Here is a 16,641-nt window from a genome sequence, read left to right on the forward strand (position 1 = left end):
AAGTGTGAGAAGTGAGGTGGGGAGAGGATGAGAGAAGCCAGAGAGGAGTAAGAAGAGGTGAAGTTAGAAGAAATCATGAAGACTGAGAGAACTGGTAGAAAGCTGAAATGGAAGAAGGGAGCCATGCTGAGGAATATGGGACCATTTTAGGTGGGAGGTGAAGAACAAACAATCTTTTCCTAGAGATGTGTCGAACAACACTAGAAATCTGTCATCTCCTCAGGCTATTTATTTGGACGAGTGAAATGAGGTTATCTCAATAAAACAATACACAAAAACATAGCATGAAGGAATAAGGGAAGTGTTTTGGCCTGAAGTATCCCATTTGCCTATCCTACTGATCAAATTACCTGAATCACTGATAAACCATTCCATTCCCAATATAGTACTGTGTACAGTGAGCCACAGTGCACTTGGCACTTAATTTGTGCAGACACCCATGAGTTTTGAATCTTCAGGGAGCCAACATTCCCTGGTGGCGCAAGTGTAGTTGAGTTCTCCCAGTATGGGGCCTTGGTTTGGGTTCAAAATACACACTAGGCTGGACTGTGGCTCATAGGAAAAGGTGGTGTTTAATGCATCGGGGGGAAGGGCTGAAAGAAAAGAGTACATCTTTTCAGTTTATTTGTACTTTAAAATTACTTTACCAGCATATTCTACAGGGCAGTGTATGTGGAAAAATTTCTGAGTGGCAGCTTTAAGGGAGACAAGTTGGAAACAGACAAAAGTATAAAATGGAATTGGATGATTTCTCTGAGACACAAGAGTGACAAATTTCCTCACATTTAAAGCCGAATATTCAATTCATGAAAAATATAGGTCAGTAGAGGCCCTTGCATGACTCCCAGAAACTCCAATTTCTCTCAAAGTCAAAACAAAGGGCTGGATCACTCAGGGTGAGACTGGTTACCCTACCTTGACCTCCTGTTAACAACCTTTAGCCATTTCTACCCCTTCACTGTTAACACCTCATTTTTATTTCACTGTTGCCCACTTCTGGACCCTCTCCTTATCACTTGCTTAAAATTTTCCTAATATTATTATGACATTTGTTAAGTACTTACTATGTGCCAGGCACTGTAGCACTGGAATGGATACAAGAAGATTGGGTTGGACACAGTCACACTGGCTCACAGGCTTAATCCCCATTTTACAGATGAGGTAACTCAGGCACAGAGAAGTGAAGTGACCTTTCTAAGGTCACAGAGCAGACAAGTGGTGGAGCTGAGATTAGAACACAGGTCCTTCTGACTACCAGGCCGAGGCTCTAATCTCTAGACCATACTGCTTACTGCCTTCAAATCTTGGAAAAACTAGCATTATAATGGTCAACTGAAGACAACACAAAATACTCTCACACCCATTCATCCAATCAACCATCCAATCAACCCACCAGCATGATCCATTCAACCCGCCCTACCCCTTCTCTTGAGTGAGGTTAATTGTTAACCTAGACTAGACCCCACATCCTCTTCTCATGTCAGTAATGATTCCATCATTATCAGACTGGTTGGAATTAATATGAGATGAGTTAATATGTTGGTGCTCAATTAACTGATGTCTAATTTAAGAATATTCCTCCTTTCACACCACACTGGAAAGGTAGGAGGCAGAGAAGCAACAAACCCTAATGGACGGAAGACAGGACTGGAAGTTAGAAGACCTGGTCTGTAGCTCTGTCACTTGTCTGCTGGGTGACCACTGATTGATTAATAACACATACTGAATCCTTATTTTGCAGGCTAGGAGAACTGAGGTTTAGAGAACTTAAGTGCCTTGCCCAAGGTCAGCCAGCATGTAAGTGGGGGATCTGGGATTAGAACTCAGGACCTCTGACTCCTAGGCCTGTACTCTTACCTCTAGGCCATGCTCTTTCCCTATTATTTCCCCAGTGACTGACATATAGTAACTTAACAAATACAAAGATTATTATTAATACAATTGGTTATGGAATCCATTTTTGTTTTTTTGAACAAATGGAGAAAGTTGCCTAAATACTCTCCAGGAAGGAGCAATCTGTGCCCTACCATGGCAGGCTTCCAACATTTGGCCGGCCTAAGCCAGGGAAAAATTGGCAATCCTCTTCCATTCCATATGGTGCCCTACTCAACATTTTGCAGAAATCTGTTCATAGAGCTTCCTCTGTTCCTGTCCCCGTGGCTAACTCAACCCTGTCTGGTTGCTTCAGCTCCCTGTTCACTTCCTTCAGGATCCCAGTACCCTTGGAGATTAGTTTAGCCTGACGTTATTGAGCAGGGATTGTCTCTATCTGTTGCCGAATTGTACATTCTAAGCGCTTAGTACAGTGCTCTGCACATAGTAAGAGCTCAGTAAATACTATTGAATGAATGAATGAAAGTGGGCAGGAACATCAATTCCCCAGGAAGAGAACACGACAGTGGAGACCTTTCTCAAACTGGAGGCTTTTTCTAGAATGTAAGAATAGATTATCTGGTGGGGGATTCTGCCTGGCTCTATTTGGGAGCCAGTGGTTGAGTGACCAGATGGCAGGCTGGAAAGCAGGTGGGCTCCCTCTAGTTACTGGCTCGTCTCCCTCCTACTATTGCTCTCTAAACTCCTTAAGCGAGTTGTCTACACCTACTACCTCCACTTCCTCTCTTCCAATTCTCTCCTTGACCCCCTCCAATCTGGCTTTCGCCCTCTTCACTGCACAGAAACTGCCCTCTCAGTGATCATTAGTGATCTCCTTCTTGCCAATCCAGTGGCCTCTACTCCATCCCAATCCTTCTGCACCTCTCAGCTGTTTTTGACACTGCAGACCACCCTTTTCTCCTGGAAATATTATCTAACTTGGGCTTCAGTGACCCTGTCCTCTCCTGATTCTCCTCCTTTCTCTCTGGCAGCTCCTTCTCAACTTCTTTCATAGGCTCCTTGTCTGCTGCCCACCCACTAGCTATGGAAGTTAGCCAGTTCCATAGCTAGAAGTTCTCCAAGGCTCAGTTCCGGTCCCCCCTTCTATTTTCTACCTACACCCACTCCCTTGGAATACTCATTCACTTCTATGGCTTCAACTACCATCTCTATGTGGATGATTCCCAAATGTACATCTTCAGTCCTGATCTCTCACAGTCTCAGCAATCTTATATTTCCACTTGCCTATAGGACATATTTACTTGGAAGTCTCACTGACTCTTCAAACTTAAAATGTCACAAATAGAACTCCTTATCTTCCCAATCAAACCTGTCCTCCCCTTGACATCCCCATCACTGTAGATAGCACCTTCATCCTTCCTGTCTCACAAGCCCATAACTCTGGAATTATCTTCAATTCATCTCTCATTCAATGTACATGTTCAATCTATTATCAAATCCTGTTAGTTCAACCTTCATAACATCCGTGAAACACACTCTGACCACTCCATCTGACCTGCTACCATATTAATCCAGGCACTTATCCTATTCTACCTTGATTATTGCATCAGCCTCCTTGCTGAATGAACTCCCTGCCTCCTGTCTTTCCCTACTCTGGTCCAAACTTCACTCTACTGCCTGGATCATTTTTCTTTGAAAACATTCATTCCATGTTTCCCCACTCATCAAGAACCTCCAGTGGTTGCCCAACCACCTCTGAATCAAACAGAAACTCCTTAGCATAGGCTTCAAAGCATTTACTCAACTGACAACCTCCTACTTTTTCTCACTGCTTTCAGCACACTTTGCTATTCTAATGCCAACCTACTCACTGTAACTTGATCTCATCTATCTTGCTGCCAGCCTCTCACCCACCTCCTGACTCTGGCCTGAAATGCCCTCCCTCTTAATATCCAACAGATAATCACTCTCCCCACCTTCAAAGCCTTATTTTTATTTAATATTTTAATGGCATTTGCTAAGTACTTACTATATATATCAAGCACTGTTCTACGTACTGGAGTAGATACAAGATAATCAGGTTGGACACACTCCCTGTCTGACATGGGGCTCACAGTCCAAACTGGAGGGAGAAGGATTTAATCCCTATTTTACAGAAGAGGTAACTGAAGCACAGAGAAGTTAAGTGACTTGCCCACAATCACACAGCAGAGAAGTGGCAGATCCAAGAATAGAATCCAGCTCCTCTGACTCCCAAGCCCATCCCATGCTGCTTCTCATGCTTCTTATTAAAAGCACATCACCAGGAGTCCTTCTGCAACTAAACCCTCATTTCCTTTTCTCCCACTCCTTTCTGGGACACCTCCATACTTGGATTTGCATTTTTATTCATTCCACCCCCAGTCCCATAGCACTTATGTATATATCTGTAATTGATTTATTTATATTAATATCTGTATTCTCCTCTAGACTCTAAACTCACTGTGGGCAGAAAATGTATCTACCAACTCTGTTATATTGTACTCTCCCAAGCACTTAGTACAGTGGTCTAAACACAATAAGAGCTCAATAAATACAATTGATTGATAGTGGGCTGGGATTTAAGAAGATGAACCCAGAGTTTGATCTAAGGGAAGCAAACTAAACCAACAGATTTTTTCATCATTAATTTTAACCCCAAGAGTTGTAAATATTTTTATGCCTGTACCCTCTATTGAAGTGTAAATTATTTGTGGGCAGAAAACATGTTGCTCTTATTCTGTACTTTCCCAGCTTTTGGTACAGTGTCTCACACAAAGTGGGCACAAATAAATGTTGCCATGACTACTGCTAAGATGCTGGAGAAATAGCCATCAGCTCCTCCTACTGATAATTGCCCCTATCCCTAATTTAGTACCCATTGTATACCATAAGCTCCTTATGGGCAGTGAACCAGCTATTGAATTGTACTCTCCCAAATGCTAAATACAGTGTCCTACACACAGTAAGCACTCAATAAATATCACTGGTTGTTTGACTGATTAACAGAACTAAAATAACAATTGGCATTTCTTCTAGCTCAACACCTTTAAAACAAGGTCTTTGATCAGGTTTCTCCACAGCAAAAAAAAAAAGAAATAAAAATAAAAAGACTGACTAAGACATGGCCACTTCCCCAGTGCTTCTTGTAGCAGGAGTGGGAGTGTGCCACCCTGAATTTGATAATAATAATAATAACTGTGGTATTGGTTAAACACTAACTGTGGTATTGGTTAAGCACTCATCATATTCCAAGCACTGTACTAAGGGCTGTGATAGATACAAGATAATTAATAGAGTTGACAGTCTTTGTAGGAGAGAGAACAATTATTGATTTCCCATTTTGCAGATGAAGGAATTGAAGTGCAGAGCAGTTAAGTGACTTGCCCAGGGTCACACAGCTGAGCTGGAATTAAAACCCAGGGCCTCTGACTCTCAGGGCCTGTGCTCTTTCCACTAGGCCACTTAGCTTCCCAGCTCCACCAACCAATTTTTTTTTCCTTTTAATTCTCCCCAGATATTTAGGCAGGGGCTCTGCCTCACAAAGTGTCTAGGAAAGTCACAATTTCAAGGATCTTAACCTAACAAGCACTTCAGGTCATCAGTCAAAAGGAAAGTTGTATCTCTCCCCATAGAATCAGTTCTGTCTGCAGGAGGGAATCACAAGTTTTATAGCCAAATCTAAAACAACCTCCATGAGAGAAGTAAAATCCCTCAGGATTGATCTGTGTATTCCGGACTCCAGCACATACAAGAGTCAGTCCTAACAGGTTCAGTATATGTTAAACAGGGGAAATAAGCCAAGAAGTCTTAGTCTCTCAATTTGGGAAGAACAATGTGATTATAACACTAGCCCTCTGTAGTCAGACTGGACTTAACCCAAGTGATCTCTCTGTGCCTTAAGCAAAGGAAAATGAGGCTATCCAACCCCAGCTGATTCATCTGGGACTTCTCCCTGGAGTGATTTCCAGATGACCTACCACAAGGAGAGAGACGGAGAGACACAGAGAGAGCGGTTTAGCATAGTATGTTGCCTTCTTCCAATTTGAACTGTTCAACCACTGGCCTAGGGGGAGTTTTAGGCATTGTTCATGTCAAACGTTGTAGCAAACGAGGCTCGTTTAACTTTCTTCTGAACATCGATCGGTTCCTGAGCTGCTCCACAGGGCCAATTTGAAAGTCCCCTTCAATGCCAACCCTCAGCCAGATGGAGTGCTTACCCTTTCATTGTGCCTTGTCTAGTCCTTTCAGCAAGTAGCAATTTATAAAAAAATGTAAAAAGCAGCATGCTCCAGCATTCAGAGTGGGTGTGGTGAATCTAAAGAGGTGTTGTTAAAGAGAAGTAGAAGGGGATCAATAGGAAAGAGGCAGTAGGGAAGAGGAAGACCTCAGAGAATGAAAGCAGAGGCTGGGGACAGCGGAATCTTACATCTTTATACTCTTTCAATCAAGCAAGCAATCATATATATAGAGTGCTTACTGTGTGCAGAGCACTGTACTCAGCACTTGGGAGAAAGCACAAAATAACAGAATAGGTAGACATGTTCCCTGCCCACAAGGAGTTTAGTCTCCCCCCCATATTCCACTAATGCACCCCACTCTCCTTCTCACCCCCAAAGTGGCTCAGAATCCCCAGGACATAGATGAATAATGATGATAATAATAATCATAATAATGGTGTTGGTTAAATATTTACTATGTACAAAGGGCTGAGTAGATAAGGGATAATTAGATGAGCACATCCCTGTTCCACATAGTGTTTATAGCTAAGGGAGAGAAAGAATGAGAATTTAATCCACCTTTTACAGATGAGGAAACTGAGGCCTTTGGGAAGATTTAAGTGACTTGCCCAAGGTTACACAGCAAGTCAGTGGCAAAATCCAGGTTACCCAACTCCCCATCCTGTGTTCTTTCTACTAGACCACATTGCTTGCAGCTGCAATTAGGAGAGAGGTAGAACAGCAGATAAGAACCAGAGAAGTGGCCTGGATTAATGGACAGAGCCTGGACCTGGGAGTCAGAGGACAGGGATTCTAATACCAGCTTGGTCAATTGCTTGCTGTGTGACCTTGGGTAGGGTGCTTAACTTCTTTATGCTTTGGTTTCCTCAACTGTAAAAATGGAGCTTAAGTCATCTTTCCTCCTACAGAGTTTGTGAGTCCTGTATGAGAGAGGAACTGCAACCCATCTGATAACCTTGTATCTACCCCAGTACTTAGCACCTTGTTTGAGACATAGTAAGCACTTCTCTTAGTAAATAGTACACAGGTCTGGGAGTCAGAAGGTCATGGGTTCTAATCCCGATTCTGCCACATTATCTGCTGTGTGACCTTGGGCCACTCATTTAACTTCTCTGTGCCCCAGTAACTTCATCTGTAGAAAATGGGGATTAAGAATGTGAGCCCAATATGAGACAGGAACTACCTCCCAACTGATAACCTTGTATCTACTCCAGGGCTTAGAGCACTGCTTGAGACATAGTAAGCACTTGATGAATACCATAAAAAAACACAAACGAACCACAAGGTATTTCTCTCTCTCCCCCACCCCCCTAATCACTTGCTTCTTTAAGATGGAAGAGAGTGGTCCTGGGAGACCTTGCAAGACCCTTTCTCCTCAAAGGATAATGAAGATTCCTTAGGAGAAAACTGTTTTCACTTGGGCTTCCCCTCAGTTGTGTCAACTGGTTGAAAATGTGGGGTCCTGGAGGGTTGTCTTGGGGTTGCCCTCTTGACTTTATATTATTTTTTATGGCATTTAAGTGTTTATTATATGCCAGACACTGTATTAAGCTGGTGTAGATACAAGTTAATCAGATTGAACACAGTCCCTGTTCCACATAGGGCTCACAGTCTTAATCTCCAGTGGTTGCCTATCAACCTTTGCATGAAACAAGAACTCACTGTTGGCTTCAAAGCTCTTCTTCACCTTGCCCCATCCTACCTCACCTCCCTTCTCTCTTTCTACTGCCCACCCCATACAATCCACTTCTCTGCCGCTTACCTCCTCACGGTCCTCCGTTCATGCCTGTCCCGCTGTTGACCCCTGGGCCACATCCTACTGCTGTCCTGGAATGCCCTCCCTCCTCACATCTGCCAAACTAACCCTCTTCAAAACCCTACTGAGAGCTCACCTCCTCCAGGAGGCCTTCCCAGACTGAGCCCCTCCTTTTCCTCTGCTCCTCCTCCCCTCCCCTTGCACTCTGCTCTTCCCCCTTCCCCTCAGTACTGTGCTTATTTTTATATATTATTTATTACCCTATTTATTTTGTTAATGAGGTGTATATCTCCATGATTCTATTTATCTTAATGATGTTGTTTTGTTCTGTTTCACTTTGCTGTCTGTCTTCCCCTTTTAGTCTGTGAGCTCGTTCTTGGGCAGGGCCTGTCTCTATCTGTTGCCAAACTGTACATTCCAAGTGCTTAGTACAGTGATCTGCACATAGTAAGCACTCAGTAAATACTACTGAATGAATCTCCACTTTACAGATGAGGTAGCTGAGGTCCAGAGAAGTGAAGTGACTTGCCCAAGGTAATAGCAGACAAGTGGCAGAATCAGGATTAGAACCCAGATCCTTCTGCCTCCCAGGCCCATGTTTTAGGCTGTATGTTTGTTGTGGACAGGGAAGATGTCTGTTATATTGACATACTGCATTCTCCCAATCACTTAGTACAGTGCTCTGCACACAGTAAGTACTGAATATATATGACTATCAACTAGGCCACACTGCTTCTCTCCCTCAGGAACTTCCCCAGGGTCTTTTCTGGCCCTGTATGGTTGTTGTTCTCTTAGCAAATGTCAAGACCACCATGTCTTATCAACCCAGTCAGGCTCAAAGCGATTTGATTAAGTTAGAGAGGCCAAGGCCAGGTCGTTCAAAGAGGCTTCTCTGTGATGGTCACAGGCTTGGGCCCTGTGGGCCTGCTGAGTAATCAGCTCTCAGCTCTTGCTCACTCAGCAAAGAAATGGCAGGTGTTCTGAGCAGACAGTAGAATTGGGCTTCAGCTATTAAAACAGCAGAGTCTCTGACTGGCTGATGTCACTGAGAAATACACTGGCCAGACCTTTCCTGAGAACACAGAAGAATGTGAAGAACATAGCTCTGGGGTTGTAGAAAACTCAAGATTGACATTTTCCCTTCTTTACAGATAGCCACTTACCTCTTCCCTTAGGGGTGCATGTTGGGTGAAGAGAGAGCAGGCTGATTTATAGGCTGGCTTTCACCAGGTTGGAGGGCAAGCTAATTAAAGATAATTAGCACAGTAACTGTACTCAGTGAGCTTCCACTTTGTAGACTATGCTAGGTGCTGTGAGAAGTTAGAGAAAGGACAGTGTCTGGGCTGATACTAGGAAGTCTGATTTTCAAGTAGGTGGTCACCTGTCTGGTACTGAGATCGGAAAGATGGACTTTAAAGTGGTGTTCTGGCTGTCTGCCATCCAGGTGTGAATTGCCCAAACTACTTTTGATTGGCTTGCAGCCTCCCTGGGCTGCTGCTTCTGATCAACCTCCACCCAGTCGAAGGGATAAACTTACTGCAGCCTCATGCACCATTCCCTCTGACTGGTTCCTGTAGACTGGATTTGATGGATAGCAAAATCTACCAGTCTTATGACAGAGAGCAAGTTTCCAAAAAATCAGTATCCTTTCCAGCATGCCTCACAACTCTGCATCCCAGATCCTTGGGAGGGAGGAGGGTTGTGTCTGCTGCTAACCCCACCCCCATAACTCCCATCAGCCAGGAGCCTATGTCAGGCTTGCTCAGTTGGAGCAAAGAGAAAGATTTGCGGTTGAACAGAGAATGACAAAGGCCTGTTAGGAACAGGGATGCCAGTTGGAAGGGAGAGATTCCGCTTGTCCCCAGCAGTTTGGAACTGAGGCATTTGTGAATTTGGGTATTGAGTCCATGTGTTGTTTTTAACTGACTGCCTTTCAAGACAAGAAAAAGAAGAGGCCACGGACAAGCCATGATGCCACTAGCTTTAGAGAAAGGGGATTAAGTGATTGCAGGCCTGGGCTGGGGCCCAGGATGTACATATGTGTAATTTTTTTACTTATTTATATTAATGCCTGTCTCCCCTTCTTGACTGTAAGCTTATTGTGGCAGGAGATGTGTCTGTTCTATAATACTCTCCCAAGCACTTCGTACAGTAAGCACTCAGTTAATATGATTGACTGACTGACCCCAAATTGTAAGCTCCTTGACTGCAATAATTGTGTCTACTTTGTTGTGTTTTCACAAGTACTTAGTCCAATGCTCTGCACAGAAGTGCTCAATAATCACCACTGATTGATCTGTTATCGGCTCAGGGTTGCCTGCAAATCAGGCCTCTAGGATATCAGGTGACAGCCGGGATGGCAGCAGCCAGGGATTGGGGTAGCTACCTTAACATCTTTCCCACATGTGTCCCCTGAAATAAATTCACTGCAGGATCACCCATTTCCCTCCCTTTGACACCTTTCCCTTCCCACTTCCCTGGAAGGGGGAGGTTCATCCTGTAGGGCAAGACTTTGTGTAGCAGCAGGAGGCCAAGGGGAATGGACTGGGCTTGGAAGAAGCAAGCGGGCCTAGCTCAGTGATACTACCTCAGCAAGGTTTAACCCAGTGAGGCTGTCCAAGCAAGCCCATCTCAGCGATGCCACCTCAGTGAGTCCGTCTCAGCAAGCAAAGCCACTCTAGTGAGGCCAACTCAGCAAGAACACCCCAGGGAGGCTCTCCTAGAAAGACGGCTCCAACAAGGCCATCTCACCAAATTCATCCCAGCAAATCCATCTCAGGAGGCTATCTCAACGAGACCTTTTCCCCAGTAAGTACTCAGTAAATACAATTGACTGACAGTGATGCTGCCTCATCAAGTCCATCCAGCAAAGTCATCTCAGCTAGGCTATTTTTAGGGAGGGCATTTCAGTAATCCTGCCTCATCAAGGCCATCTCAGTGAGGACTTCTCTGCGAGACTGTCTTTGGGGGGGGCCATCCTAGTAAGGCTATCTCAACAAGGTCATCTCCGGGATGCTGCCTCAGAGAGCCCTTCTCTGCAAGGCCAGCTTAGTGATTCTTCAGTGAGACCGTCTCAGCAAGACCTTTTAATAATAGTAAAAATCATAATCATAATTGTGTTATCTGGTAAGTGCTTACTATGTGCCAGGCACTGTAGTAAGCACTAAGGTAGATACAAGGTAATCATGTTGGGCCCATTCCCTGCCCCAAATGGGGCTCACAGACTTAATCCCCATTTTACAGATGAGGGAATTGAGGCACAGAGTTAAGTGACTTACCCAAGGACACACAGCAGATGAGTGGAATAGCCAGTACTAGAACTCCGGTCTTTCTGACACAAGGTTCATGCTCTATCTAGACCACTTGGCTTCTACAGAGAGGCCATTTCAGCGAGGCCTTCTCAGCGAGGTCTTCTCAGTGAGGCCAAGAGCTGGACTGTATGTGGCCCTACAAGGTCTAGGTGAGAATTCTACAGAGCGGGGCCCGCTGTCTTCCATCCTGGTTCCATTGAGCAGGACACATAAGGATTCAGCTGGGCTGAAAGGGAGGAAGGGAGGCTGGAGCAGCACTCAGTCCCAGGAGCCAAACAAAATTTTTTGCTAAGGATAGAGACTTTCTAGGAGCCGTTTGACTGTTTCCTAGCTCCCCATCTCCCCTAGTCCTGGAACCTGACTCACGCCATGACCTCAGGGCCCAGGGGGTTAACAGGTGCTGCCAATGTCCTAAACAACTGGCCTCAGAGGGTGCTCCCGGCTTTGCCTCACGGGCAGATGTAATGGACTTCATGCTAACATCAGGTCATGTGATGGGAGGTCAACTGGGTTCTTGCCTCATCCTCACATGGCTCCGACTGTAAGCTTCTTGAAGGCAGGGATCATGTCTACCAGTTCTATTGTATTGTAATCTCCCAAGCTCTTAGTACACAGTGCTCTGCACAGGTATGCACTTAGTATAGAGCACGGTTCTGGGACTCAAGGGCCTGGGTTCTAATTCCAGTTCCACCACTTGTCAGTTATGTGACCTTGGGCAAATCACTTTACTTCTCTGTGCCTCAGTTACCTCATCTATAAAATGGGTATTGAGGCTGTGAGCTCCACAAGGGACAGGGACAATTAACTTGTATCCACCCCAGTGCTTAGTACAGTTCTTGCCACATAGTAAGCACTTAACAAATACCATTATTGTTATTATTGTTACTTTGCTTCTCTGGGCTTCACTTACCTCATCTGTTAAATGGGGATTAAGGTTCTGAGCCCCATGTGGGACAGGAACTGTGTCTAATCTGATTAGCTTGTATCTACCCCAGCACTTGGAACAGTGCTTGGCACATAGTAAGAACTTAAGAAATAACAGTTGTTATTACTATCATTAATACTTGATTACATCCAGTCCTGAAGGGGAGAAAGGAGCAGGGAGGTGGATTATAATTGGAATAGGACCTTGAAGACTAAAGCTTGGAACATTTGGAGTCCCCTGGGTTAAATTCACAAGAGGGAAAAGTGGGGCTCAACACAGGTGATGGTGCTCAGAGGTAGGAACAACTTGCAGGCTTGACCAGGTTTAAACAGGCCAAGTAGATTGTGTGAAGAAGCAGTGCCAATCCTCCTGCTGGGACATGCTGGGACACCAACTGTTCTTTAGTTTCTAGGGTTCAGATATACCCAGACCTTTGCTCCTTGGTTGGTCAGGGGACCTAAATTCCCTTAATTAGAAAGGGCTCCTTCCCCAAGCTTGATGCAGGGCCACAGATGGGCACTGCCTGCTCCTCTGGCCCCAGACATTAGAGTAAACTTAAAATCGCAGCACCTCCCACCCAGTGGACATAGCCCCAGCTTCTTCTGGAATCTCATCAGCTCGGAAAAAGAAAAGATGAGTGCTCCTGGCAGCTCCTCCAGGTCAAGAGACTTGCCAGGACTCATTCTGCTCCCTGGGAAGTGTGTGCGTGGGAATGAAAGCCCTGTAGTTGTCCAAGTCAGTCAGCCTGTATGCAGCCAGCCCTCCTTGGGAGTCCCCAACATGGACATCCCCAACGAGGAGGCAGCCAACACTGAGTGCTTCATGAATGGGTGCTTCCCTCAGATTCCCTGACAAGTACCAGAAGATGTAACCGAGCTCAACGACTCTAGAATCAAGACCCTGATTCAGCTGGGCAGGGCCAGAGACCTTCATGGCAGGATCCCTGACAGGATGAGTTTATTTCCCAGGCTTCAGCCTGCTCCTACCCTACTCCTGAGAAGCAGTGTGACTTAGCAGAAAGTGCACTGACCTGGGAATCCGAAGAGCTAGATTGTAATCCTGGCTCTACCACTTGCCTGGTAGGTGACCTTGGGCAAGTCACTTACTTTCTCTTCAGTTACCTCATCTGTAAAACTGGGATTCAATACCTGTTCTTCCTCCTACTAAGACTGTGAGGCCCATGTGGAATACAGACTGTGTCCAGTGAATATCTTGTACTGCAGCATGGCTTAGTGGCTAGAACATGGGCCTGGGAGTCACAAGGCTTTGGGTTCTAATCCTGGTTCCATCACATGTCTGTTGTGTGAAAGTCACTTAACTTCTCTGGGCCTCAGTTACCTCAACTTTAAAATGGGGATAAAGAGTGTGAGCCACTTGTGGGACAGGGACTATGTCCATCCTAATTAACTTGTATCTACCTCAGCGCTTAGAGCAGTGCTTGGCACATAGTAAGCTCTTAACAAATATAATAATAATCTGCATTTAGTACAGAGCTTGGCACATAGTAAGCATTTAACAAATACAGGGCAGCGGGCTCAGTGGAAAGAGCATGGGCTTTGGAGTCAGGGCTCATGAGTTCGAATCCCAGCTCTGCCACTTGTCGGCTGTGTGACTGTGGAGAAGTCACTTAACTTCTCTGTGCCTCAGTTCCCTCATCTGTAAAATGGGGATTAAGACTGTAAGTCCCACGTGGGACAACCTGATTCCCCTATGTCTACCCCAGCACTTAGAACAGTGCTTGGCACATGGTAAGCGCTTAACAAATACCAACATTATTATTATTAAATACCCCAGTTATTATTATTATTAATATTACTCCTAAATGGTCCTGGCCATGGATACACTTCTCTCCCTGTCCAGATGCAGAAATGACTCGTAGCTACCCCTTCCATAAATTTCTGCCAAGTTTCTCTCCAGCTATTTTCAGTCAGTCAATCGAGTGCATTTACTGAACAGTTCTTGGGTGCAAAGCCCAGTATTAAGCACTTGGTATCCCATCCCATGGTACAATATAACAATAAACAGACATATTCCCTGCCTGCAATGAGCTTACAGTCCAGAGGGGACAATGTATTTTCCAGAAAGCAGAAAATTCAGCCTTGGATGTGGAGCAGAACTGTGGTTGCATTTTTCTATGGTATGTGTAAAGTTCTTACTGTGTGTCAAATGCTGTTCTAAGTGCTGGGGTAGATTCAGGTCAATCAGGTCAGACACATTTGCTCTGCCACATGAGGCTCACAGTCTAAGTAGAAGAAAGAGTAGGATTTAATCCCCATTTCTCAGCTGAGGAAACTGGCACAGAGAAGTTTAGTGACTTGCCCAAGGACACACAGCAAGCAATTGGCAGAGATAGGACTAGAATTATGGTCCTCTGACTCCCAAGCCTGTGCTCTTTCCATTAGGTCAGGCTGCTTCTCCTTTGCATTTGCAAAGGTATTAAAAACTTTCTTGCTTAAGGTCTGATTTTTTTTTAAAGTCCACCCCAAATTCCCACCTCATTTTGAGTTTTGGGGACTAGTGAATTAACTGGTGTTGATCCCACTGCCTACACTCTAATCTACCTGGCCTCCAAACCTCCCAGTCACCAACACTTAGGAAGGAAACTCCATGAATAATTGAACAATGAACAAATTGGGTCTGGGCCACAGTGTGGAAAGAGGATTTCAACATTAGTGATGGTCCAGAACCCAAAGACATGGAGAAACCTTGTGTCTCATTCCCCACAAAGATTTGCACACTAAGACCTTAATCCATAAAATATCAACATGGCCTTAGGTGGAAATTTTATGGGGACTGAGATTTTTAGATAGGCTGCCTCTTTTCCATCCTGGGGATATTTAAATGGCAATTAGGAGGGTTCTGACACAATCTACCATTGAGGCCAATTTATGAGATGGGATCGTGTCCGAAGAGATGGTTCCAAGTGTATAAAGGGTTAAGGATAGGGCAGAGCGAGAGTAATCCTGTTGGGTAATACAAAATATATATATAGATATATTAACTCCAGCCAGATTTTCCAGTGCAATGGATCCATTCTACTTTTTCCTCTTCTCCGTCCCCAAAACCTTTCATATTTCCTCTGTCCTCTCTGCCCTTCCTGTTGTTGCCCACTTTTCTTTTCTTCCTTCTCGAGGTGGTGGGGTAAGGCCAGGGAAGAGTTGGAATAAGGTGGTGAGGGGATGAGAAAGAGTGTGTCTGTGGGGAGCTGGGTTTGAAACAGCATCAGTAAGACCCCATCCAGTTTCCTAGGAAATGTGACAGGGGATTGTCTCTTTTTATTGCTGAATTGTACTTTCCAAGTGCTTAGTACAGTGCTCTGTCCCCAGTAAGGGCTCAATAAATGTGACTGAATGAATTAGGAATGCATTATAAATGCTGAAAATTGGGTGGAAAGAACAGAAAGGATTGAGATTAGACAGGTCTGTGTAATGCATATTACAGTGAGACCCCAAGACACTGGTTTATTGTTGCTTTTTAATAGGAAATTCTTACTCCCCCTAGAACCCACTGGTTTCTCAGCATGCTAACTGGGGGAGAAGATTTACGAGCTCAGCCTCTATCTTTCCAGATTGGAACCACGATACCATGTTACGGAGCATTGATCCAAGAATGGAGATTTGCTTTCTTTTCATGTGACACTGATGAGCAGTAACTATTGGGTTTTTATCTCATGGGTTGAAAAAGGATCTCACTCTTGTTCCAAAGCAATGATGACCACACAAAATTAGCTTGTAAGGGCTGATTGTTTTGCATTGGTTCTCTCACCCACCATGTTCTGGTCATTTCATCTCCTCCCTTAACTAAGGCACTGCCCAAGTACTATAACCAAGTTTACCTGCTGAGGCATAATTCTTATCTCTTCTTCTCTCCAAAGCCCACTCCTCCCACTTAGCTTTCTATAATCAGTGGATAACTCTGAGTTATCTTCCTTGTAATTTAGCCTGCAAATTTAGTCTGCAAATCTTCAATTTCAGTACTTTTCAACTCTCACATTCAGTCTATTGATATGTATTTCCAGTCTTACTGTGTGATATATCCTGGATTCACCCCTTCCTCTCCATCCAAATGCTTCACCCTGAGACAAGTTCTAGTTTGACAGAACTTTGCATCAGCTGGTTTCCCAGCCTCCAACCTCTCCCCTCTCCACTGCAAGCTACTTATTGCTGCTGGTTTCATTCTCATGAAGAACTGCTTGGCCCATGTCTCTCCTCTCCTCAAATCCCTAGATTGGCTTCCTGTGTTTCTCCACATCAAACTTCTCAAAGTGGTTTCAAAGGCTCTCCGTCATCTAACCCCACCTTATCTATCAAGCAGTCTTCCTATTTTACAGGCAACACAATTTGCTTGTATCCATCCCAGCGCTTAGTACAGTGCCTGGCACATAGTAAGCGTTCAACAAATATCACTATTATTATCATTATAATTATCTGCCCCTCTTCACCCACTATTCCTCACCATCCTTCTTCTTTCTTCCCAAGCCAAACTTCTAGCTAAACTTCACCCTTGACTGTCCCACTCTGTTCCCCTGCTCACACTGTTTTCCAGGCTTGGAACTCC

Source organism: Ornithorhynchus anatinus, chromosome 3, assembly GCF_004115215.2.
Source record: "Ornithorhynchus anatinus isolate Pmale09 chromosome 3, mOrnAna1.pri.v4, whole genome shotgun sequence".
Taxonomy (NCBI): domain Eukaryota; kingdom Metazoa; phylum Chordata; class Mammalia; order Monotremata; family Ornithorhynchidae; genus Ornithorhynchus; species Ornithorhynchus anatinus.